Below are 22957 nucleotides of genomic sequence, written 5' to 3' on the forward strand. Positions count from 1 at the left end.
AAGAGCAGTAAGTGATGCCTGAGGAAGGACCCAGCAGTGACCTTTTTGAGATACATACACGCTGTTGGGGTGACAGGGGTGTGACAGCATCCATTTCCCGTGACACATTCCTGGGAAATTACCTCTTAGCAAGAATGCAGAGGTCTTGCATTTGCTGGCTCTGGTGTGAAACCTCCAATTCTGCAATGTCCAGTCATGCTTCTCTCCCTCACCCCTTTCAAAGGAATGTCTGCGGTGGCCCCATGTGCTCACACGGTCAGGAGGAGGAGGACTTGCATCCAGCAAGTCCAGCACCTGTGTGCTGTTGATGGGTGGATAGTGTGAACTCTCCAACTGAGCACCTTGCTTAGCCTTGTTCTGCACTGTGTAGCTGCCTGTGGGCTTTACTCTATGTAGTTGTGGTCAAATATGCCTCAATGATATGTCACTATTTCAGTCTTGGGGAGTTTGGGGTGGAAAATTCTGGTTCTGCAGAAATCAGTGGTGCTGTTGGCTTGCAAACAGTCAAGATCCTGCTTCGCTCCCTGAAACACATGACTCTCCTGTCCTTGCAAGACAAGGCTAGTTTTCCTGGAAACAGTAATCCATGTTATTTCTTATCCCTGATATCGCTAGCCTGAGCCAGATTTGTTTAGTTTTTGCTTCAGATTTTTAGCTGAGCTTTGGACCTGTTCTAATTTGGACTAGGTGACATTGGCTCTGCCAGAGATGTTCTTCACACAAGAATGCGTCACTGGGCACTTGTGCCAAAGCAATGGGACCCATTAATTTCCTTTCCATTTATAGACCCCAGCTGCATGTTCATCTTTTAAAAGCAAGGAGCTCATTAACATAGAATTTTCTTTCTCAAATGTAGGAGCATCGCTGACTCCGACACATCCATGTACACAGAGTTGCTTCCACCCACCTCCACAGTCCATGCCATGGACAGTTGTCCTGTTTGAGACCCAGCCCCTTGTATCTAGCAACTCTGACCTACTGGAAGGACTCCTTAGATGGAAGGGCTGATTTTAGTCAAGGTGAGATATAACAATGTTTTGAGCTCACGTGAAGAGCTCAGCTGAACCTCTAAGTGATATTGCAAGCTTAAATAGACAAAGCCAAAGTAAGTTATCACCTTTTGTTGATAAGTGACTTTTTCTTTCTAATGAAGTGAGCAAGCCTGAGCATTACTACAGAAATTTCAAGTGGGTGGGAGAAAGGATGAAAAAGAGTCAACAGGATGTGTTCAGAAATGAACAGCACTGCTCAGGGGTTGATTTTGGAACCTGTCTTCATTAATGTCTTTCTTAATGAGCTAGGAACACATGGAGGAGTGCAGGGATCACTTCTGCAGATGAGACAGTTGAGAGCATTGCCAATGTGGAAGCGGATCTGAATGTCACACAGGAAGGATGGAGCGACCTCGGGGACTGTTAGAAGAAGCAGTGTGAGATATTGCAACTCAGGTAGTGTGTTTGCGTCTATTAATAAAACTTCTCCCATTTGCTAGACCCTCATCTATGTGAATTACCAGAGGAAGAGGAAGTGGGGTAGTAACTAATTGCAGGATGGCTATAGGCACTATAGGCGGATGTTGCTAGTGCAATCCTAAGAGATGTATTTAGCAGAGAGGGAAGTATTGCTGCCTCCCTGCAAGGCTCTGATTAGACCTTGTCCAGCATGTTGCTTATAGCTCAGGAAAAGCAAACCACCAGTAGAAGTGATGTGGAGGAGCAGGCAGTGGAAATCCTGGCTTGCAAGGGCACGCTAAACAACAGGATTGTGGAAATAGAAAACTGAATGTAGGTACAGTTCTGCCTCTCATCTGCCCCCCAACTTGCAAAGGTCATTGCATTAGGAGACTGCGCCACAGGACAGGTGAACACGGGCTGGGTATGGAGCAGGCATGGGCTGGGAACTCAGTAGTCTCTTTCCCATCCTCCTAGTGAGGACATTAATGTCGCCATGAAAGTGCTGTACCTGTGTACGGCTATTCCCATCCAGAAAAACTTCTGTCTTGGTGTAAAGGCGGGCCTAAGGCAGACTGAAGACTGGCAAGAATGAGAAGATTGCATCTTCATGGTTTCACTTTACCAGCACAATGTCTGTGCCTGCGTGCATGCACTTGTCTGACTGCATGTGTATCACCTCTAACAATCTCAGTTGGCTCCATTTCCAGCCTCTCTAAACCTGTAAAATCTCTGTTAGCTGCCTTCCCAGCTTGCCACACAGGAGCATCATTAAGGCTATCTAGGCAAGGCAATGATCCTACATGGCTTTTGTGGAGTAGTGTAATACTGGAGTAATTAACTCACACAACCTAATGTGAATGCTCGCAGTGCCAGAAGTAAGTGCCTTTGTGGTCTAATACCCTACCATCACTACACTGGTTAAATTGCTCTCTGTAGGAGGTTTGGGCTTGGGGCTGCTCAGCAGTAGCACCCTTTGCCTTTGGGAGGGCGCAGATCTTTCACAGGGTGAGAGGTGCACTCTCAGCCAGCTTGGGAATGGTGCCCTTGCAGCTCTGCAAGTCCTTCTGTCCCATGGGGTCTCCTGAACCCAGTCCAGGACATGCTGTAGCACAGGGCTCGCTCTGGATGTCAAGCCCTGAGGGCAGGTGACTTACTTTCTGTAGCAAAGCAATGAGCTCTTTGGACCTAGAAGAACATACAGAGCACATCTTGGCTTTCCAGGGAGGCTGATCCACCCTGGAACAAGCCATCCTAACCGGCATTGCTCTTTGGCACCTCTTCAGAGCCCTTTGTGTTTAGCTCCCGTACCTCACCTGCAGCAACCAAGGTTAACACTGGCAAGGAGAGGCATCCTTGATGCGTTTGTGAAACCCCTATAGGTAGGCGCTAGCTAATGAACCTATAAAGAAAGGTTTTTCTTGGTAAAGCTAAATCAACCCTTGCTGAGGGCCCACAAAGCGGAATCGTGGTTCCTGTCGCTTCTGAGTGGTTGGAGGGAGGATCTATTTTTTGCAACATGCAGGCACCAGATATTGTATTTGGTTCAAAGGTGGTTACATACATCTCTTTTATCCACTGGGGTTGCTAGCATAATCAAATATTCATTTTCAGCACATGCTGGGAAATACAGGCATGATATAAAGTAATTCACCCCCGATGTGTACCATTTAATGTGATTATTCTTCAGAGTAATCAAGCCTCCTTTGCCTAAACTGAAGCGGGGTTTCAGGAACGCACCAAGCAGGCAGTTGGTTCAGGTGGCCAATGGATGGTGGGACCGTCGCAGCCATAAGTGGACGAGTAAGGTGTCTTGGATGAGGGACTTGGAGCAGGCTGAATGAGAGGTGATGCCCGCACAGGCAACAGCGACAGGCAGAGCTTTGCCCTCCTACGGATTTGGGAGGCTTAGGGAGAGGAGAAACTTAGTATGTCAGCACCTGGCTCCCTCTCTGCTGCAGATTTTAGGAAAAGGTTTAGTAGCAGCTTCTTCTGGAAGCGAGTGGGTGATGGCTGTCCTTAGAGATACGTGGCTAAATGGCACACTGCTCCAAGCCATGTGTTGATTGCTCTGCCTACGCTGGTGATGTAATCTGCCCAGGATGTATAGAGTGCTTGTACAGTCAAGAGGTCATGAGTTTTGTGAGGTCTCATGTTTCAGGTCCCAGAGACATAGGAGTAGAAAGAAGACTCCTGGCAATGGAAGTGACTGGATTCTATGTTTGGGATGACAGAGCTGTGCAGATGTGATCAAACTGCACCCCAAGGCGCGGGCATTACGTGAAAGCTGAATTTCCTAAGGGCTTCTTTGAGTGTGCTTGCTCTTCAGCCCACCTTCCAGCTATGGCTACCTTTCTCCTTGCCATGTTATCATGGGGAGGTAACATCACTGCTGCTTCTCTGCACAACTGTGTCCTCGAGTTCAGGCTCTCGCACCCTACAAACTGCTGTCAATGGCTTTTGTAGGCAGTTTTGGGATGAATGTGTGAGCCCTCGCTCTCCTCCAACTGCATGTGCTGGCATGAGTGGTGCTTTCCTGCAGCAGCTCCACTTCAGGTGACTTGATTATTCAGAAATAAAATGTTTCTTAAAGTGCCATCCCCCTGCAGAGAAGCTGACCAGCATCCCTGTGCATCCCTGCCTGAGCTGGTTGGGTGTGTCGTGTCTTCCCTGTCCTCAGGAATTGCGCAAGTCTCCCCCAGTTTCTGTGCCAAAAGTTGGCCTCCATCCACTTTCCAGCCCACTGCCTGCCTAATCCTTTCACATGAAGACTCCTCTCCCTGGTGCTGTGAGCAACAACAAGCACATAGAATCATAGAATCGTAGAATCATTCAGGTTGGAGAAGACCCTTGGGATCATCAAGTCCAACCATCAACCCTACTCTACAAAGTTCTCCCCTACACCATATCCCCTAACACCACACCCCCTAACGCACAGGGTGCTGCGGTGCCCTGAGCCTTCAATAAGCTGATGGGTCTGGCATGTGGCAGAGCTATGGGCAGCACCGGGGTTTGGAGGAGACCACAAGGTCATGCAGGAAAAAAGCTGCTGTTTATGGGTGGGCGCCTCGTCGCCCACCATGACCCAGGCTGGCTCTGCCCTTCTCCTGTGCGACCTTGGCGCTGCTTCTCTCCTGTTTCCCTGCCAAAAGGGGAAGTGCCAGAGGGCGATGGAGGCAAAGAAGCAGGCTTGTGATGGTGACACATTTCTTCTTAGTCAGCAGCGATCCTCTCAGGTTGTGGACTGGCCGAGGGGATGAGCCTGTGCCTCTAAATATTTGCTGGGGAGGCAAGAAAGGGAGATTTTAGACAATGGCAGAGGGTGCTGGGGGGAGCTGGGAGCCAGACAGCCTCTGTGGGAGAGCAGGGATTAGGAGCGGGAGGACGATCCCAGGACAAGCACTGGCTGCCTGCTGTATGTACTCTGCGGGGTGGTGACTAATGCATTGCAAAGGACCCAGCAAGAGTCCGACCCCCAGCGTGAGCTCCTCTGTGGCCTCCCAGGCTTGTGGGCACAACAAAGCACGGAGAGGTAAGCGATACCCTCCATGTCCCTGGGACTTGGTAGTTACGTTTGCAGTCTTGGTTTCTTGGTCTCCTCAGTGCACGTGCTGGACCATATCCCTAGCTGAGATTCCTTAGCAGCTGCAGGATCAATGTCATGGGCATTTCTGAGACCTATAGCTCATTTCTAGGCTTCCTGAAGTGCAAAACTCCTCTGTCAGGCAGTGCTCTCCAGGGACACCATCCCAAGTCAAATGATTGTGGTAGGCGCTGGAGCAGGTGAGCAAAGCTGGAGGTGTCACTACAGGTCTGTGCTCTGATGCACCCCAGGAGCTATGCGGTGCTCCGGAAGGGCCCAGTGCTTGCACCCTGTGTGTCATTCACACAGCAGGTGAATGGGGTTCATTTGTGCCTTTCCAGATACTGATAACACATCCACGCTGAGCTTTGGGGTGGAATGTTTGGTGAGCTTAGTGGGAGTGGGTGGGGGGTGAATCATCTGTGTATTTCCTCTGGTGTCCACGCCACTTCTCTCCTGGGGCTTTCAGCACTGACCAATGAACTCTAATGAGTCTTTCCTCATCATTTTCTTCAGTGGGATCTCAGACTGTCTAAAACCTTAGTTGAGTTTTTGAGGGTGATGGAGGAGAGGAGGCAGTGGCAGATTACAAGTTGACTTGTACTGTCCCATGTCTCAGCCATGCTCATGCCTCTCGCCCAAGAGCTTGCCTGAAGGAAACTGAGCCTCCAAAGAGGAGCATGGGGGGCTTGTGCCTTGTGGGATGGGAGAGAAGTGTCTATCCCTCATAGTGACATGAGATTGCAGGACTACAATGGAGAGGACTCCACTCATCTCTGAATAAGGCTGCCTCCAACCTCAGATGAATGCTGAAATCGCAGTACGTGAGACAAGAACATGGCCAACACTACAGTCACATCTTGTCTGTCTTGTTCATCCTGCAACCCTTGCTGGGCTGCAAAGCAGGAAAAGCCTGTGCCAGATGCTTATAGCTCTCTGTTGCACTAGCCCTTGGGATTGCTGTCTCCAGGTTTTGGCTTCCAGTACAGCTTGGATTTTCTCCTGAGCAGACCTTATGTCTCTGCCTTGAGTTTGTCCAGCTGTTATCAACATTTGTTCTTCCTTGGTGACTCATGCCCTGTTCCCTAACCACATCCCCTTCTCTCTTGTTGCCCCCACCCACCACAACTGAGTCACTTGGCCTCCTGTCACAAGCCTGGAGCCTCTTTCTTCAGTCATGCAAGTAGACACTTCTAGCTTAGTCTGACGTAAGCTCCTCCTGACTTCCTTTTTTGAAGCAGGCTACCAAGTAGGAGCTTGCTGGCTATTAACAGGCTGGTCCTGACCTGCCTGCATTCAGTGCATGTTGCCTAGACCAGATATAGCCAGAATCTTTTGCTCCCTGTACGTGCAAAGGGAATACTTTAGTTCAGTTTTGACCTCTCTACCACACACCAGTTCCCCAGAGGGACCAGTCCTGCCCTAAGTGTTAAGTGGAGGTTACCCAATAGCCATGGGCAGCACTCCCAAGTTTTGGATGTCTTGGTAGATGTAAGACATGGCTCATGGAGGTGAGAGCTGAGAAATCTGGTGCTCAAAAGCCTTTCCCATCTTCTGACCCGCCAGTAGCCCATGGGGAGTGACGTTACAGTTTTATCCCAGGTCCTGGTAGCTGAAGAGCAGCTCAGCCTAGTTACCACCAAGCCAGATCTTTTACAAGATTCACTTCCCAAGTGTCATGTCCATGCACAGTGTGAAATGCAGCCACCCCGGCTTGCTTTGAAGGTCTGCCACACAGCTAGAAGGGTTCGGGTCTGTGGTAGACACAGACCACGCTGGTACTCAAGCTGGGTGTATATTGGTAGCTGTTTTCCTTAATGCTTCCCATCTATGGTCAGTGGCTCCATCAATCATGCTAAAGCTTTTGCTAGATGTTTTTCGTCAATGGGCAAATATACAGGGTTTTATTTACTATCTTCTGTTTATGCCAAAACTTGTTCACTTCTAACTTAAAGTAACTTGCCCAGGACTGTAATTTTTATGAAGTGCAGATTCAGTGGGGAAGGAGCTGAATTCTCCAAATTCTACTTGCAGGTCTGATACAGTACCTGGCATCTTTCCTCGTGTCAGCATCATCAATTAAAGAGGATTTTCAGCTGCTCATGGAGGGCATTTTAGCACAAGGGGAATGCTGGAAATCGAGGTGCCTATTTCTTTGTGCCCGCTGATGAGAGAGCTGCTGCTGGGTGCTTTAATTTAAGGCTATCTCTGTCCCTCTCTGCCACATTAGATGAGACGACGATGTAATATTTCATCTTCCCAGTATCTTTGTAAAGCTATATGGTGTAACTTCCCAGGGTGGGAGGGCTACGTTCAAGATAAAAACATAAACTTGTCTGTACAGGAATGTTGTAATGGTATAAAACAGGGTGAATTTTCACATGGGTGCCACTGTGGTGACTGCCCTTGATTTGGGGTGAGATGCGCTGGCAAAAAGCAACCCCCAGGCCCTTTCCTTGGAGAAGGAGCATGGCGTGGGTGCAATACTGGGCTGTGAAAAACTGGATCAAACCCTGGGCTGTCTGCTTTAGTCATTCTGAGTGAGCAGACATGACCACTGCCTCTCCTGAGGTCAGGCATGGTGGAGGAGGAAGATGGCTATCTGGTTGGCCGTGCTACTGAAGACTAAAATGTAATAATATTCCCCCTGCACACACTCCTCCCACTAAAATCTTTCAGACAAGCTTGGAAACCTTTGGATGTTTCTTGTAAAAACAGGGCTGTTGTTTTTCTGCTTGGCACCCGATGAGGTGGGCTGGCTCACTGCCCTTGTCCCCTCACTTCGGTGCTATAAAGCTTCCTGCAGGAAAGCTAGGCCCCCATCACCCACCCACCCTCCCCGGTGGCCCAGCTTGTCCCTGTGTGCTGGGAGCGCTGGTTAGGAGCACTGGACCTGGATGAATGCTTTGTTCTGTCCCTGATTTATGCCAGGAGAAAATCCTCCTGATGTAAACACCTTTCTACCGGGAAAGCCAGGCTAATTACCATGTCACTGCCTGATTTACTTGGTTCTGACACGCTCCCTTTGCTGCCTCCATTTTTCTCCCGCGACATTCATGTTTTGCTAGTCCACCTGTAGCTGTAACTTTTCCTCTCTCCCTCCTTGCCCTCCTTTGAGCTCTCATTTTATCTTTTCCATTCCCTTGCTGCATCTCACAGGCTTGTGATTTTAATTCCTGGACATTATCCCTGCCAGCCTGCGGGTCTGGCTTCTCCCTTGGACTAGAAGGGCTTTGCAGATGTTGTGCACGAGTTGGTATAAATACCTCCTCATCGCTGCCAGAAACCGCTAGACTGTCCCTCCTGCAGAAAAGGGAAGAAGAAATCCAGTGTTTTGGTTTCGTGCTGGAGGATGATAGTGCTGTACCCCTCTGAAAACCAGTTGTTTAGCTTCAGAAACTACATAAGATGACATAGGAGTGGGATTGTTCCAAAATTTTTGGAGATTCAATGGAAATGCAGTTGTGGTAAACCAGTCATAGCTTAGAAATGTCTTTTGTTTTACTGATGGGGTTTTTTTCCCTCTTTCTCCTCAGCTTCCCTTATAATTAGGTGCCGCAGGCTCAAAAGGCATGGCATGCTTGCAGCAGTTGCCTTCCCCAGGCACAGAGGACTGAGAGCTCAGGTCTCATGCCTGCTGCAGGCTACTGGGGCAGTTGCTGGCCTTCAGGCTGAACCTCACTGGCCACCCTGGCATGTAGGAAGACATGCCACATCCTTGTTACCATCAGGGGACAATACTCAGAAGTGAACATTAAGGTCCACTAAGTGCCCAAATCACCTCTGCCTTTTATGCCATTTAGAGACCCAGCTCCTCTTGGTCTCAAAGTGAGTGAGTCACTCATGATTCATGCAAAGCCTGAAGCAGAGCAGGGGAATAAATCTGTTTCTCGTTCCCCCAGCTGGTGCCGTAACCTCTTCTGAACCCTCTCCTCACCTCATAGCATATCGTGTCTCTCATAGCAGAAGAGGGTATATGGAGGAACGTGCTGGGGTGAAGATATCTCTAGGAGAGCAACAAGTCCAGCACCATGAGACTGGTAGCCCAGTGCTTTTCAGCCTGGCAGGCACGCTGAGTGGGCGTGAAGGAAGGACCTGAATGCGGGGCATTTGGACAGGCAATAGCTGGAAATCCCACGCCCCTCACTTCTGCTTGCTTCAGGGCAGGAAGAAGGATGCGGAGAATAATTACAGCCCCGTGCTGCATGTCTCAGTGAGAAGGTGGACAATCTCAAGGCTGCCTGGGGTATGCAGAGAGCCTTCTTTTGAGTTCAAAGGAGGGAGCAATGCAGTCTGCGACACATTGGAGCTGGGAGTAGCTGAGGCTACAGCTGAAGGCAGCCAGCTGTGGGCCGACACCTGTGGTACACAGCAGGAGTGGAGGGGTTTGCAGATGGGTCGTCTAGGAAAGCCAGAAACGCTGCAGCACACGCTGCAGCACGTGTGATGGTGGAGGAAGCAGAGAGAAGACCTTCACAGGAACAAAACTTGCTTGCGGGGCGAATGTGGGATTTTGGACCTGGGAAATTCTTGCTGATCTGCTTCTGTTGTGTGTAACTGCACATGCAAGTTCTCTGTAAAAAAGGGAAACTGGTGGGAAGAACCCTGCCTGGTGCTTTGCAGACCAGCTCCAGGAGGCCTGGGTTTGGCTCGACCAACCGGTCATCGTTAGAATCTCTTCTTACCCAGGAGTGCCTTGGGTACTGTCAGTGGGAGTGTAAACACATTGAGGTGTTTTCCTACAGATGTACTGGGCAGACCAAGCTTGCTTAGCTTCTGAGGTCAGGGCACTGCGTTCATCATGGTTGAGAGCCTCGGCTAAATCAGGGTAATTTTCTTCTCCCTGGGTTACGAAGCACCATGCTTCAACCTTTGCCTAAGTATTTTGGAAGTCCTTTGGGGAAAGCAGTGGCAAAGTGCACTGTAAATGATAGTGGTCCTTCAGGAGGACCCAGCAAGTTAGGGAGATGGCATGACAGTAACTTTTCCAGGATTTGTCCCAGAGTAGCAGGTGCTGGCTGTGCCTGGTGCTGATTTTCTCCTGCCTGGGGTGGTGGGGCCAGGCTGGGGCAGGGCTGGGTTGCCGGGGGCAGGTTGGTTCACCTATAGTCAAAGGGCATCACCACACCTGAGCCAAAAGAGTGTGGTGCCTTGCAGGCAGGAGAGCAGTGCTGGCCCCAGATTTATGAACCTTTATTCTTGTTTCTGTTTGCAAACCAGGAGCAGCTCTTAAAGCTGAGTTTTTCCAACCCTCTTCAGCTTCTGTTCCTGCCTGTTGTCTTCCTCCTCTGAAGACATTGGATGCTGGAGCTGCGCCGATCCCTCCCTGCAGGTCTGCTTGTGAGCAGAAGGGTGGGCTCTGTAGCAGGGAAATCCCTGTTTAACCACAGACAGGCAGTGCTGTGGGTGGGATTCCCCAAGGGGGCACAAAGAAAAGCTCCCTCCAGGCAGGCTCCAGCTGCTCTCATCGTGCAACAGGCTCAGAAGAAGGTTGGGGGACCAGCAACAAAATATGAAGTCTTTGGTCTGGGTGCAGCTTTCCAGCAGCCTTCAGCTTACGAGAAGAGGCAGGGAATTCCCCAGCACTGGGGATTTCCTTCAAATGAAGCTGCTGTAGGAAGCTGCCTGCAGAGGACCTTCCTCAGAGCTTGGGTGATGACCAGCTGGGGCAGGCATGGGACCTCCAGCAGCGGGACCACAGAGCCACGGCTCTGGGAAGTGATGTATCACTGATGTTCTGGGGGCTCTTTCCTCTCCAGGGTAGCAGGATGGTCCATTGCACCTGCATTTGTTGCAGCCAGCAGTCCCTTCCCCCAGTTTGGTGGTACCACTGGGATAGTGACATCTCCTGGGGGCATTTCTATGGGGTGTGTCCTGTATAAGAAGCACCCAGCAGTGTATGACCAGGGACACTGGCCAGGATTCTTAGTGAGATGCCAGAACTGCTTTCTCCCCCTTCTCCCTTGGGGTTGGGAGTTCTTGCTGAGGCTTTGAGGAGCAGAATGGGATGCTCCAGCCCTGCCTTTCTCCCAGTGTCAGGACATTATGCAGGAGCAACTGTTTGCCAGCTTGATGCATCCCGTGCTCGCCTGGGGCTCCTGTACAAAGCTCCCTTTCACCTTGGAGCATCGGGGAAAAGTAATGGGGCAGCAATTACTGGGGCGGGTGCAAGCTTGGGCCTGGAGATATGTGGCAGGGAGCCAATTATGGTTAATTAGGTATGTTGCTGTTGGCTAGCCTGGACTTTTGCTGCTGTGCAGGAATTTGTTTGCACCAGGGGAGCTTTGTAGCTGGCTGAGCCCTGAGAGGCTGCTGGGAGCCACGGCCTGGGTGTGCTTGGGTCAGGGTCAAGCCAGAAAGGCTCAGACCAAAAACTACACACCGATCCGATCCCACTCAGATTTCAGGCCAGGCTTAGCCTGCATGTTTTCCCTGGGACAGAGATGAGGCATCAGTCTGGGCTGCTTTCCTCTTTGGAGGGATGGGGTTATGCATCCCTGCCCTTACAGGCCGGTTCCCTCCTCCCCAGCTCTGCTTTTGCTCCACCCTGGACATGCATGGGCAACAAAGGGGACACTGAGGACCATGGCCAGTTGGGAGAGGGACTGATTGTGCTCCAAAGTGATGCCCACCCCACACCATCCCAGCTTGTCCTGCAGTGTATATGGGCATGCATGTGGGTGCTACTCCATTTCATAATCTGGGGGGCTCTTCGATGCTCCCCATGCCACTGATGAGATCCTGAGAATCTGGGGTTGCCCTCTGCTCATGGGATGGTGAAAGCAGGGTGCCAGGACCCCTTTATCAATGCAGGATGGGACCCAACCACCTGCAACACACTCCTTCGGCGGATCTCTGTCTTGGTCAACATTTTTACTCGGTTGAAAAATGGAAGGAGACCTGGAGCTTAGGTTTTCACTGCCACCTTCTGCCTCTGTGGGATAAAACCAGAGCTCCTGCCCTTCCCCTCCCCACCAGACAGCACCGGGTAGAGCTTTGTTGACAAATATGAGGGTGTACAGCCTGGGGGGAGTCCTAGCCCATGACTCCTGTGACTAAAACCCATGAGAAGGAAAAATAAGGCAGAGCAGGAGTGGAAAAGAACTGCATTGCCTTTCTGTGGCAGAGCAGGAGCAAGAGGGTCCAGGCTGCCAGCCCAGAGAGAGCAGCCAGACGCCCAGTGCCTCAGCCTGCTCAGGAAATGGTCTTTTCGTCAGGCAGCTCTACGCAGCTCTAATTAAATTACGGGATTAGAGCCATCTCGTTCCTCACTCATCTGGTGCCAAACGCTTGTTCCAAGAGAGTGCCCTTCATTAAAGGGAAAACTGCCCGCGCAGCGCTCTGCACGGGCTCATCAAGAGACTTGAGGCTGCCACAGAGTCACTCTTTGATTTCACTGCATTGCAGATGGGCTGTCTGGAGCGCTGTCATTCGTATGTGGCCTCCATCTTCCTCTGGCCCTCATCTGTGGGCCTTTCAGAAAGCTTTTGAGATGGGTAATCCTCTGCTTGCTGCTCTTAGCTCTGTGCAAGTCTGCCCGGGGCCTGAGCACCGTATGAAGGGTCAGTTGGTGCAGAGCAGAAATTCAGAGTATGTTCTCACCCAAGGGTATGAAGAGGACCAAGGCCTTGCTGTGCAAGATGATCTGTAAATATCACGTCTGCAACCGATAGGAAGGGAGAAGAGTGCACAGCGATCTAACCAGCCAGTGGAGCTGGAAACATGACTTTACCCTCTAGGAAGCACAGACAACCTTAAAAAAAATACATCACAGCAGCCATCAAAAGAGGAAGCCTTGAGATGCAAAACAGAGTTCCCTTGAATTTGCTTTGGTTGCGCGTAGTTACTGTTGATAGAAGGTAGGAATTTCCTGTCCTAGGGCAGACCTCTTGCTAGGCTGCGCTTGGTGATTAGAGATTTGGGCCGTTGCTCAGCTTACACCTTGGCACTGGCTTTTCTTCTGTTGCTTCACAGAGAAGTTGCCAGGGATACCTGGCACTGAAGGGAAGACTCCTCGCCTTCCACCATGAGTTATCGCGATGTTTTGGGGAGCTGGGTAACCTGCAGCTTGGTGAAGCAAGATGCCTTTGGCATGACCCATGTGAAGAAAAGCATGGACTTGAACATAGGAAGTTCCACCTAAACATGAGGAGAAACTTCTTTCCTTTGAGGGTGGCAGAGCCCTGGCACAGGCTGCCCAGAGAGGTGGTGGAGTCTCCGTCTCTGGAGACATTCCAAACCCACCTGGACGCGTTCCTGTGCCACCTGCTCTGGGTGACCCTGCTCTGGCAGGGGGTTGGATTGGATGATCTCCAGAGGTCCCGTCCAACCCCCACCATTCTGTGATTCTGTGACTTTCCTACACAGTGATGCCTCTGAGCTCACTACTTATTAGGCACAAACATACCAGTAACTAAAGCTAACTTCTTTCACCACGAGGAGAAGTGTAGGTGACCAGATCATGAAGGCACCTCCTGTGCTGCAAAGCGTGATCCTGGTGAGGACTAATCGGAGGAACATTTTCCTATTGCTGCTGCACTGTGCACACAACCCAGATGGAGGGAAGGACCGCAGGCATCTTCCATCATGAGCAGTTGGCTCTTTCTTTGCAAGGCAGGCACCAAATTTCTCATGCCCTTTCCAATGTGGCATTTTCCCCTGCTGCTGACAGGACACAGCCATTTTGGCTGGGTCACTGGAGTAGGTAAAACTCAAGTTTCCCTTGCTCATTGTTCAGTGTGAAAGTCCATAAAAGGTCTTCTTGGTAGTGCTGCTGTCACAGGATCCATGGCATGAATTTAACCTCAGCTGTCTCCCCCATTCAATCACTGAGCTGCATAATTAGTCTTGGAGAAGTTGTTTTTTCCTGTCTTCTGCCTTCTTGGCTGGAGGCGTAGCATGTCTTACTTTTAATATGCTGCCTTCTCTCCTGGACAAGCTCTCGATCTCTCCTGCTTATGTAGAGTTAAGTAAAACGGAAAAAATCCTGCCTGAAAAGAAGCGTCTTCCCACAAACTGAGTTCATCCTCGGAGATAGTCAAACTGCAGCTGGACACAGCCATGAGCAGCTGGATCTGGCTGGACCTGCCCTGGGGAGCAGTTTGGACCAGTGGCCTCCGGAGGTCCTTTCAAATTAAATTACTCTGGTTCTGTGATTCCCGTGTCCTGCAGAGCCATGTTGCCCCCCTTTCTCCCCCTCCCCTCCTCTGTTGGTCCTCAGCAATGACCCAATTAATGAGTGAACCCGCCAACCCTGGCGTGGGAAGGGGCATCCCCTAATGCTGCCAAGATCCTGATCCGCACACAGAGAGCAGGAGGGGGACCCTTCAAGCTTTGGAGCCAGGACCAAATATTTACCCTGTGTCACGGGCAATTAAGGTATCTATCTGAGCCAAAAGCAGAGTGGTGAGAGAAGCTGTTTGCTTTTCAAACCGGACCAGCAAGTGCATATCAAACTACCTGTATGCTGGATAATATTTAGCCATAAATCTTATTAACAGCGCTCTGCAGTAATGCAGATGTGAAGGAAGGGAAATAAAAGGAAACAAAATGAGGAGGGGATGGGTTTGGAATGATAAAGAAGAAAGGAGGTGAACCCTGGCTCATCACTCGGTTTGCAGCCGAAGGTTTTTATAGGAAGGGATTCAGCTCTGTGAGGAAATCAGCTGGAACAGGTCTGGCAGGATAGCTCTCCAAGTGAGAGCTCTTCTTGCAGAATACCAATGATTTGCATCCAAAATAAAGTGGCTGGAAGTAGCTATTTCAGGAGCTCTCCCTGCACTAGGGCAGGAGCGGGGAGGTGGAGGGAGCAGAATATAAAACAACACCTGCCTTGGAGAAGAGGAGCAAGCTGAAAGGTTTGAGGACAGATCTTCATGCTGGCTTGCCTTCATGTTGGAATAGCTGGGTTTTTTGTTTTTGTTTTTTTTTTCATTTGCTGCTTTACTTGCTCTATCACCCTGCCTCTGATATGGGAACAGACTCCTCTCCCCATATCCCGAACGCAGATGGGTTTCTGACCCCCTTCGAAAGTGCACTGAGGAAGGCTCTGGGGAGGGCTGGGAGTGATGAGAAAGAGAAAAAAATACTGTTTGCAGAGGGCAGCCAGTTGGAAGCCGTCTGTGCCTGCACTGGGGCTCTCCCAGCCACACGGTCCCGTGCTGATGCTTTATGCTCTTACTGCTGGTTGCCAGAAGTGATTAACTAGCAAAGGGAGTGAGGACAAAAGGCTAGCATGAATTACAGCCTCACAGGACGATGCCCTTCCATTCCCTTCCCCAGCCTGAAGGACTTGGTGCTGGCTTTATCTGGTGCCTGGGCCACCACCAGCCCCTGGCTGCACTGTGTCACTGGGAGATGCCACGCTGTGGGCTGCACAGCGTTGGTACCAGTTCCTGTGGCTGGCCGGCAGGCATCAGCATTACAGGCGTGCCCTGGTTTGCCATAGCACAGTTTCCAGCCTTTGTTGTTAATCTTGGCCAGAGATGCACCTGGCTTTTTTAAGGAGGAGCCGTGCTGGATGGTCTTATCTTCTCCGAGACAGGCACTGTGCCACGCGCTGAGGTGTCTTGCTGCCAGGAGCACCAGGTCCTGGCAAGGGCTGGGATAGTGCCACTTGCCCAGCTGGGAGCTTCCCGTCAGCCAGGCACTGTGGCAGCCTCCAGCCACCCCTCCTCACACGGCGGCTGCCGTATGTGCCTCTTCCCTCCCCTGGGCATGGGCTGGGGAGGTGAGAAATCGCACCTCGGGCATGCTGTTTCCCAAGGAGCGTGGGAGAAGATTTTGAAGACGGCAATGCAGCGCCCTGAGGCACGTTTCCAGCTCCCGACAATTGGCTTCCCAGCGATGCTGAATCCCCGGGCTCCAACCCTGCCGTTGCACCAACAGCACCAGCTTGGCCAAGAGCTGTGTGTGCTTGTGGCATGTGGGAGCAGCAAATGCAAACCTCCATCTCTTCTCTCCCCTCGCCTAAACAGGAACACCTCTCCTATGAAGAAAGGCTGAAGGATTTGGGTCTCTTCAGTCTGGAAAAAAGATGGCCGAGGGGGGACCTTATCAACACTTATAAATACTGAAAGGGTGGGTGTCAGGAGGATGGGGCCAGGCTCTTTTCAGTGGTGCCCAGCAACAGGACAAGAGGTAATGGGCACAAACTTGAGCATAGGAAGTTCCACCTAAACATGAGGAGGAACTTCTTTCCTTTGTGGGTGGCAGAGCCCTGGCACAGGCTGCCCAGAGAGGTGGTGGAGTCTCCGTCTCTGGAGACATTCCAAACCCACCTGGACGCGTTCCTGTGCCACTTGCTCTGGGTGGCCCTGCTCTGGCAGGGGGTTGGACTGGATGATCTCCAGAGGTCCCTTCCAGCCCTGACCATTCTGTGATTCTGTGAAAAAGGGGCTGCAGAAAACTGCTGCAAAGCTCCTGCTTTGCAGGAGAACTGTCAGGACATGTCCATTCATGCCAGGAGAGGACGTGGACACGGCAGCCAGGAGTGTTTTAAACAATCCCAAGCGATGCCCAGATCCACGCTGATCATCTGTTTCCTTCAGTACAGGGTATCAGTTTTCCAGGGCACTGGAGAACAGTGCCATATCAAGCCCTTTGGTTGTGGTTATCAGCTAGTGACAGGGGCTGGTGGCAGGAGAAAAGCCAGGATTTAAAAGCTGTGATCCAAACCCTGCTCTGCTGTTTGTTTCTGGGTCATGTCTGAGGCCACACAGAGCTTATTTTCAGAGTCTGGCTTCAAAGTAGCTGAAATCTGATGAATTTAGACCTGGGAGAGACAGAGATCACTGCTCCTACCCTGGAGGAATTTGGGGGAGGCGGCAGAGGAGAGAAGGCACTATATTTTTCTCTTGATTTTTCTTTTCAGATGTAGCGACATTTCACTGAAACATCAGCCTTTTTTTTTATTAGTGACTGCTAAAAAATATTTCAGAAAGCCTTCCTTGCCAGTGTGCTGTTCCTTTCGAAACCTTGCTGCTGCCTCAGTCAGGTGTGCAGGCTGCGTGTGACAAAGCAAAACCAAAGTCAAGCCTTCCAGATCTCCCAGAATAAACTGGCATGGCCCCAGCCAGCTCTTGGCTTGGTGGCCCAAGCTGCAAACGTGGCTTCCATGGATGAAAACATGCTGGACCGTCCACTGGGCTGCATTGCTGGTCCTTGCTAACAAAAAACCCTTGGGACTGGCAGCACTCAATATTTCTGTTGTGTGACCCTGTGTGCAGGCTGGAGTGAGGCACCAGCTTGGAAAATCAGCATGGCACCATGCAATTGCTGCTTGTTCCGTATGCAGAGGGTAAACACATTCTGCTTTCTTTGACCGATGCTGCAGTGGCCCATTGACTGGACCAACGCTGGGTGATGCGCCCATGTCGCTCCTGCTGGTGACATCTTTGCCTGGGATGTGCTCTCTGCGCAGACTGCGGATGCGGGGCGGGGAGTGGCTGGCTCAGATGGCTGGAGAGAGATGCTTCTTCTGCTATTAAACCCCACCATCACAGCGCACCGGTCGCAGCACGTTAAATAGCGAGGTCACCTGGTCATCTCCTGCCGGGGACCTTGCTGGAGCACAGCCATCATGCAGATGTACACCTTGTAGCAATTTACTAGCTCCGTTTCAGCACACGGATAAATCTCTTTCTCATCTCCCTTCCCAGGGACAGCGGTGGCCACAGACATCGCTCCACCTTGCTTGTTCACCAGCTGCATTGCTCCGTGGCAAGGAGCTGTGGGGATGCCCTGGCTGGGGATGTGCACATGCAGGGACACCCTCCTCCAACCATCATGCTCTGGACAAATGGGCCAGGCTCCTCCTGTACTAGTTGTTTCTTCCTTGGGTAGGATATTTTCCCAACCTTGAGGGCTTGGAAGTTGACTGTGCTGAAAGTGTGGGTAAAGAGCAAGTTAGGAAAGCATCTTTTAAAGTGTTTTGTTGACACGTTTACCCTATTTTTGTCAAGCCTGAGGGAGCTGATATGCAACTGAAAACACTTTCAGTTGTTTTTAAGTTCCTCGAGGGCTGCTCTAGGACGGCATCTTCAGGAAAGCCGATCTGAATTGACTTCCAGATTAGAGTAATTAAACCAAATGAAGTCTTTGTGGGAAAGAGCTCCGGGATGAATGATGCACTCTGCTCAGGGTAATAGACCCAGGGCAGCTCTCATGCTGCGGTGGGGACACAATGATTTGCCACTGCCACCAAAAACTTCTCCCTCCTTTCCATTTGCCGTGAGGTAGCAGTGTGCACCTGGGACATCCCCCGTCATGGTGACGTGCTTTCAGTGTACGCTCTAAGTTTGTGACTTCTACCTGTGCCTGCCTGGTCTCACTCAAAGTTACCGGTACCAATTTGATCCAGCTTACCTCACCTTGAATCACAGCTGTGTTCATCCTTCTTCAGCGTAGCCACAAGGAGGTTGAATGCAATTTAACTAGGAATCCGCACATTTAATAGAGGCTAAGGTTTCTGGGACTCACGGTGCAGGACACCTTGCATCCGACGGCCACAGCCAGCAGCTGCACTTCTACAGCGCTTGTCTGCATGGGTTGAAATCTTGGTCCAGAGTCAAAACTCGCTCTCTGAGCAAGCCCGCTATTGCACATCTCTGGACTTGGGGCGAATTCATGGGCTGACATCCCAAGGATTGGGGAAAGGCAACAAAGAAATACTGAGCTGCGCAAGTTATGCTGCAATCATATAGCCAAGTCCCTTCAGAAGAGGTTTGCGTCTCCTGTGTAAAACTTCTAAGGGGTCTGCAGACAGGTAAAAAACAGGCTTGCAGAGAGGATGAGGCATTTTGAGGCGGTATCTAGCTTTCCTCCAGCCCCAACCAGCTGTTCCTCCCATCCTGGTGCCTGCAGTGTATGAGTAAGCTCCTCTGCCCTCAAGAGCAGAGCTTGCAGGATGTTCAGAAGATCACTTCAGTGTCAGAAATTGTGGGGATTTGCTGTTACAGTGGATTTAAATGGCAAGTGGCTGAAATAGAACCAGATTGGTATCGCTGTCAATCTGTTATGGTCTGACTTCTAGATGGAGACAAGCATTGTGTTGCATTTGGCTTGCAAGGAGATTCAGTGTTCTTCTGCACCCCTGAGGCAAGGGGTATGTGGTTGGGAGTGAGGTGGGATTTGGAGTCCTTCTGACACTCAAAACTTTGAATTGCTGGTTTCTTTATTCATCAAAAAGAGAAGCCAACTTTGCAATCTCAGAACTTCATGCAAGACAGGTCTGCAAGCTGACCCAGAGCAAAGCAAGGAGAAGAAAGTACAAAATGGGGCAAGAACTGCCAATTTCACAATTATCAAGAATATTTCTTGATGTTTGACTTGAAATATTCCCTAAGGACAGGGAAAAAGTCAAACCAAAGCAGTTATCACTCCTCTTTGACCTGGAAGTCACATGTTGCATCTCTCCTTGGGGATGTTTCTGTTCCTCTGACCTTTCAGAGTCAGTTCCTGACCTTTCTCAAAGTGGTCTTCAACCCCAAATGAGAGAAAAGGGGGCCTTCCCATCCCTCACTTCTTCTTCTTGCCTTTGCCACTGTTGCTTTCCCTCAGAAATTTTCATTGTTGCTGTGTTTAGTAAAGGCGTTTGCTTGTGTTTCGGTGCCATACACTGGAATCCTGGCCCACCAGGAGCTCTGATGCTCTGCTTTTATCAGTCCTCTGCACGCTTGATGTTCTTGGCCAAGTTGGCCAGAGCAATGCCTTGGGAAGAGACAGTGTGCAGAAGCTGAAAGTTCACTGCCTGCTAAGCGTTGGGCATCAGAGTGGGCTCTTGCTCCTAGATTAATCGTTGCCACTTTGTAAAGCCTGGAATTGACTTTTTTTAACAAAAGCAATGGCTGCAGTGGGTCAGACCCCAGTGCGGGGGAGCTGATCCTGTTGAACTGCTTTCCAGATGCTTCAGTCCAGGTCCTTTGGCCTCCTGAGGGTGTAGAAGCAAATAACCCAAACCCCTGCAATTCTGCTGTGGATAATCCACCTCTGGGAGTTGGGAGCAAGGCTGGTGGGCAATGTCCTGTTCACAGCCTGGCTGTAGCAATGGAGTTCAAGGAGGGTGTGTTTCTCCTCAGTGCATAAAGACCTCGTCAAGCACAAAACACCAGGGGATTCTTGATAAGCCTCCAAGCATCTAATGGGAGCAGCTATGAGCGGGGTCTGAGGGGAGGTGAAAGCAATGCCTGGTTCCTGCATGGCAGCCACGGGCACCCTGGCATCATCTCAGGGTCCTTTCAGAGCCACCATCGTTCCCATGGACCTGAAAGGAAAGCTTTCAACATGCTCTGCTTGCAGGGGAGGTCAAAGAGGGGCAGGAGAAATAGTTTGGTGCATGGTTGTGCTGGCTTTGAAGCCTCTGGCTTTGCTGGAGGACTCTCAGTAGACCTCGTGGAGTGGTTTTGCAGGATGGAAAATGGATGCAGGCTAGAGGCAAAGCATTCTTCTTTCTTCTTCAGCTCTCTATTTTTTTAACCAAGCTCTGAAGCCCTCTCCTGACTACTCAGATTGCTGTTTTCTTGGGTTTGTTTTGTGGTACTTTCACTGCTGCTATTTTGGGGGGGAAATGTGATAAAGGGAAGAGGAAGGAAAGGTTTCTTTTTCTGTTCTTTTTTTTTTTTCTTAAAGCCAGAAATGAGAAAATGGAAAATATAAAAGAACACGAAAATGTCCCCATTCTTTCAAAATAGCTCCTCGATGATTTCCACTCTCAATTACAGATTTTGTGTCTCAAGAAAAAAAAGAAAAAAAAAAAAGGGAAAAAAAGGTAAGCTGTATATCTCCTGTAGAAATACAGGGGCATTTTGCTTTGTACACACTGGCTTGGGTACTGACCTAGAGACATGGGGAGACTTTCCTTTGACTTTGTCAGCTTTGAAAGACCCATTGTTCCTTAACAGCGATCTCTTTTGCTGACGTGCACATTTTGTGTGCATCTGTCAACGGGGGGGTGGTGGTGGGGAAATTATTGAAATGGGTAATAAAGGAGATGAAAACAATCCGTGCTGGTCTCTGGATAATAACCAGCTGACGTTAAGCCTAAGCCCAGCTGATAACAGTTAATAATAAATGGGCATTAATTAAAGCTAAATTACAGGGGAAGGTGCAGGCTTGGCTCTCAATCCAATTAAAGCCCTGTAATTCATAACGGAGAGAATCTGTCCAGCCTGTGAATAAATGATCAAAGGCTAGCAAAGTCAACAGTGGGGCTGTGTAATAGTTTAGATGATGCCTCGATAGGGAAGAGGCCAGAGGAGGATTAACAGATAACTGCGGCCAGACGGTTTGTTGGGTTTGCCATGCAGCACACTGGCAAGAAACGTGGTGGTGCGCATGTGAGAGCCCAGAGCTGAACCATGGTGTGGCTTCAGAAGGTTTTGTGATGAGCCCAAAGGGAGGGTATGGATCTGATGGGAGAAAGATATCCATCGTGAGCCCCTCACTGTAACAACATGAGGGAAAGGGCCCAAGGGAAGCTGGTCAGGTCTCTGGATGGTGGGCACTAAGGGGGTTTAGACAAGTGTTGGTGACATGCCATTAAAAGATAACAAAGAACAAGCAAGGTGCTGATGGCTGTGGCCAAAAGCCTCCACTGCATCTCATGTCTTCGCTTATATTTACTTTGGCATTTAAGCAGGGTTGTCCCTGGAGGTGATTTCCACCTACACTTGTCCTTCAGCTCCCAAGCCAGGAGCAGCTCCAGTCCAAGCAGCCCCACAAAGGGAACCCAGCACAGAGCCAGGAGGAATAGCCAAGCCAGCAGGTTTTGAGGGCCTGGGAATTGTGAACGTAAAAGCGTGGCTTTACCAGGGCTGAAGGGGAGCACGTATACCTCCCCACCGCCTCTGGCCATGCCTGGGGCCAAGTTGGCTCCCAGCTCTTCCTGCAGTATAGCCACCCTAGGGAGTTTTGCACCACAGTGTTGTGAAGGATGCTGTGTTGTGCGTGAAGCAGAGGCAGATGACAGCTGCTTGCTTCATTGCCAGGAGCAAAACTGAGGCTGGTACAAGTTCAGACCTGACTGTCATGTGCCGTGTGTGTGAGGAGAGAGTGTCAGCAAGAGACACTGATGCCCTCAAAGTTGACAAGACCATTGACAAGGGAGCAGTTGCTCACTGGGAACTGAGGACATGATCCAGGAAGAAGCTGCAGGTGGAGCACAACATCACATCACCTCTGGCAGCACCAGCAGCACGGACAAACTGGGGCTAACAGGCCACGTGGAGGCTGAGGGTCAGGGACCAGTGAATGCTAGAAGTATTCATCTGAACCAACAGCCCTGGAGTATTCACACACTTGAAGGACAAAAGACTCAGTTTTAAACTTCATGGTGTTTAGAGAAGTTTTAGAATACTCCATCTTCCAAAAGCCACAGCAGCCCCACCTATAAGGAAAAATAAAATGCTTTGAAAGCTTGGGGTGTTTAAGGCACGCTCAGACCTTCAGATGTGTCCCACAAAAAATCTTCAAATGATTCATAGCATCAACGATACTCTGAAAATGCTTTTCTGGTCTAAAGAAACTTCAAATGTTTTCTGCCTGTTTCTCCTATGTCTTGTCTGCAGAGCAGCTGATCCAGATGTGCTCTTCGAGATTAAAGGGAATAAATGTGGGGGGTTTTGGTTTAATGTAATGAAGAGAATGTGGTTTTGCATTTTGGCTCAATACAGCTTCACGTTACAAGTATCCACAGAGGTAATTCAGAAGGATTCTCTAGTTTAGACTTGCACCCTGTGTAATTACCCACCAGGTGTAGGCTGGTCCTTGTGGCACCCATGGAGGATGGCTGACAGAGCTACGGCAGTGGGGCATGCTGGGACCAGATGAGTGCCAGCTTGCACCGACCCTGGTGGTGGGAGCCAGGGTAAAGAAGCTGGCAAAGTCTGGTCTCCTTTGCACAGCAGTGTCAGAAGCAGTCAGTTGC

The 22957-nt window shown here is 50.3% G+C and overlaps 1 long non-coding RNA gene across 3 annotated transcripts in view; it reads left to right on the forward strand.

The window, feature by feature from the left end:
• Positions 1-22957, forward strand: part of LOC134518656 (uncharacterized) — a 54454-nt gene that overhangs the window by 16224 nt on the left and 15273 nt on the right. For 2 of the 3 annotated variants that reach the window (XR_010072024.1, XR_010072023.1), the window contains exons 4-5: positions 857-1019; positions 1302-1448. The exons of the other annotated variant lie outside the window; for it this stretch is intronic. This is a non-coding gene — a long non-coding RNA (uncharacterized LOC134518656). The remainder of the gene's footprint in view (positions 1-856; positions 1020-1301; positions 1449-22957) is intronic. 3 annotated transcript variants of the gene reach the window in all.

Source organism: Chroicocephalus ridibundus, chromosome 7, assembly GCF_963924245.1.
Source record: "Chroicocephalus ridibundus chromosome 7, bChrRid1.1, whole genome shotgun sequence".
NCBI lineage: Eukaryota > Metazoa > Chordata > Aves > Charadriiformes > Laridae > Chroicocephalus > Chroicocephalus ridibundus.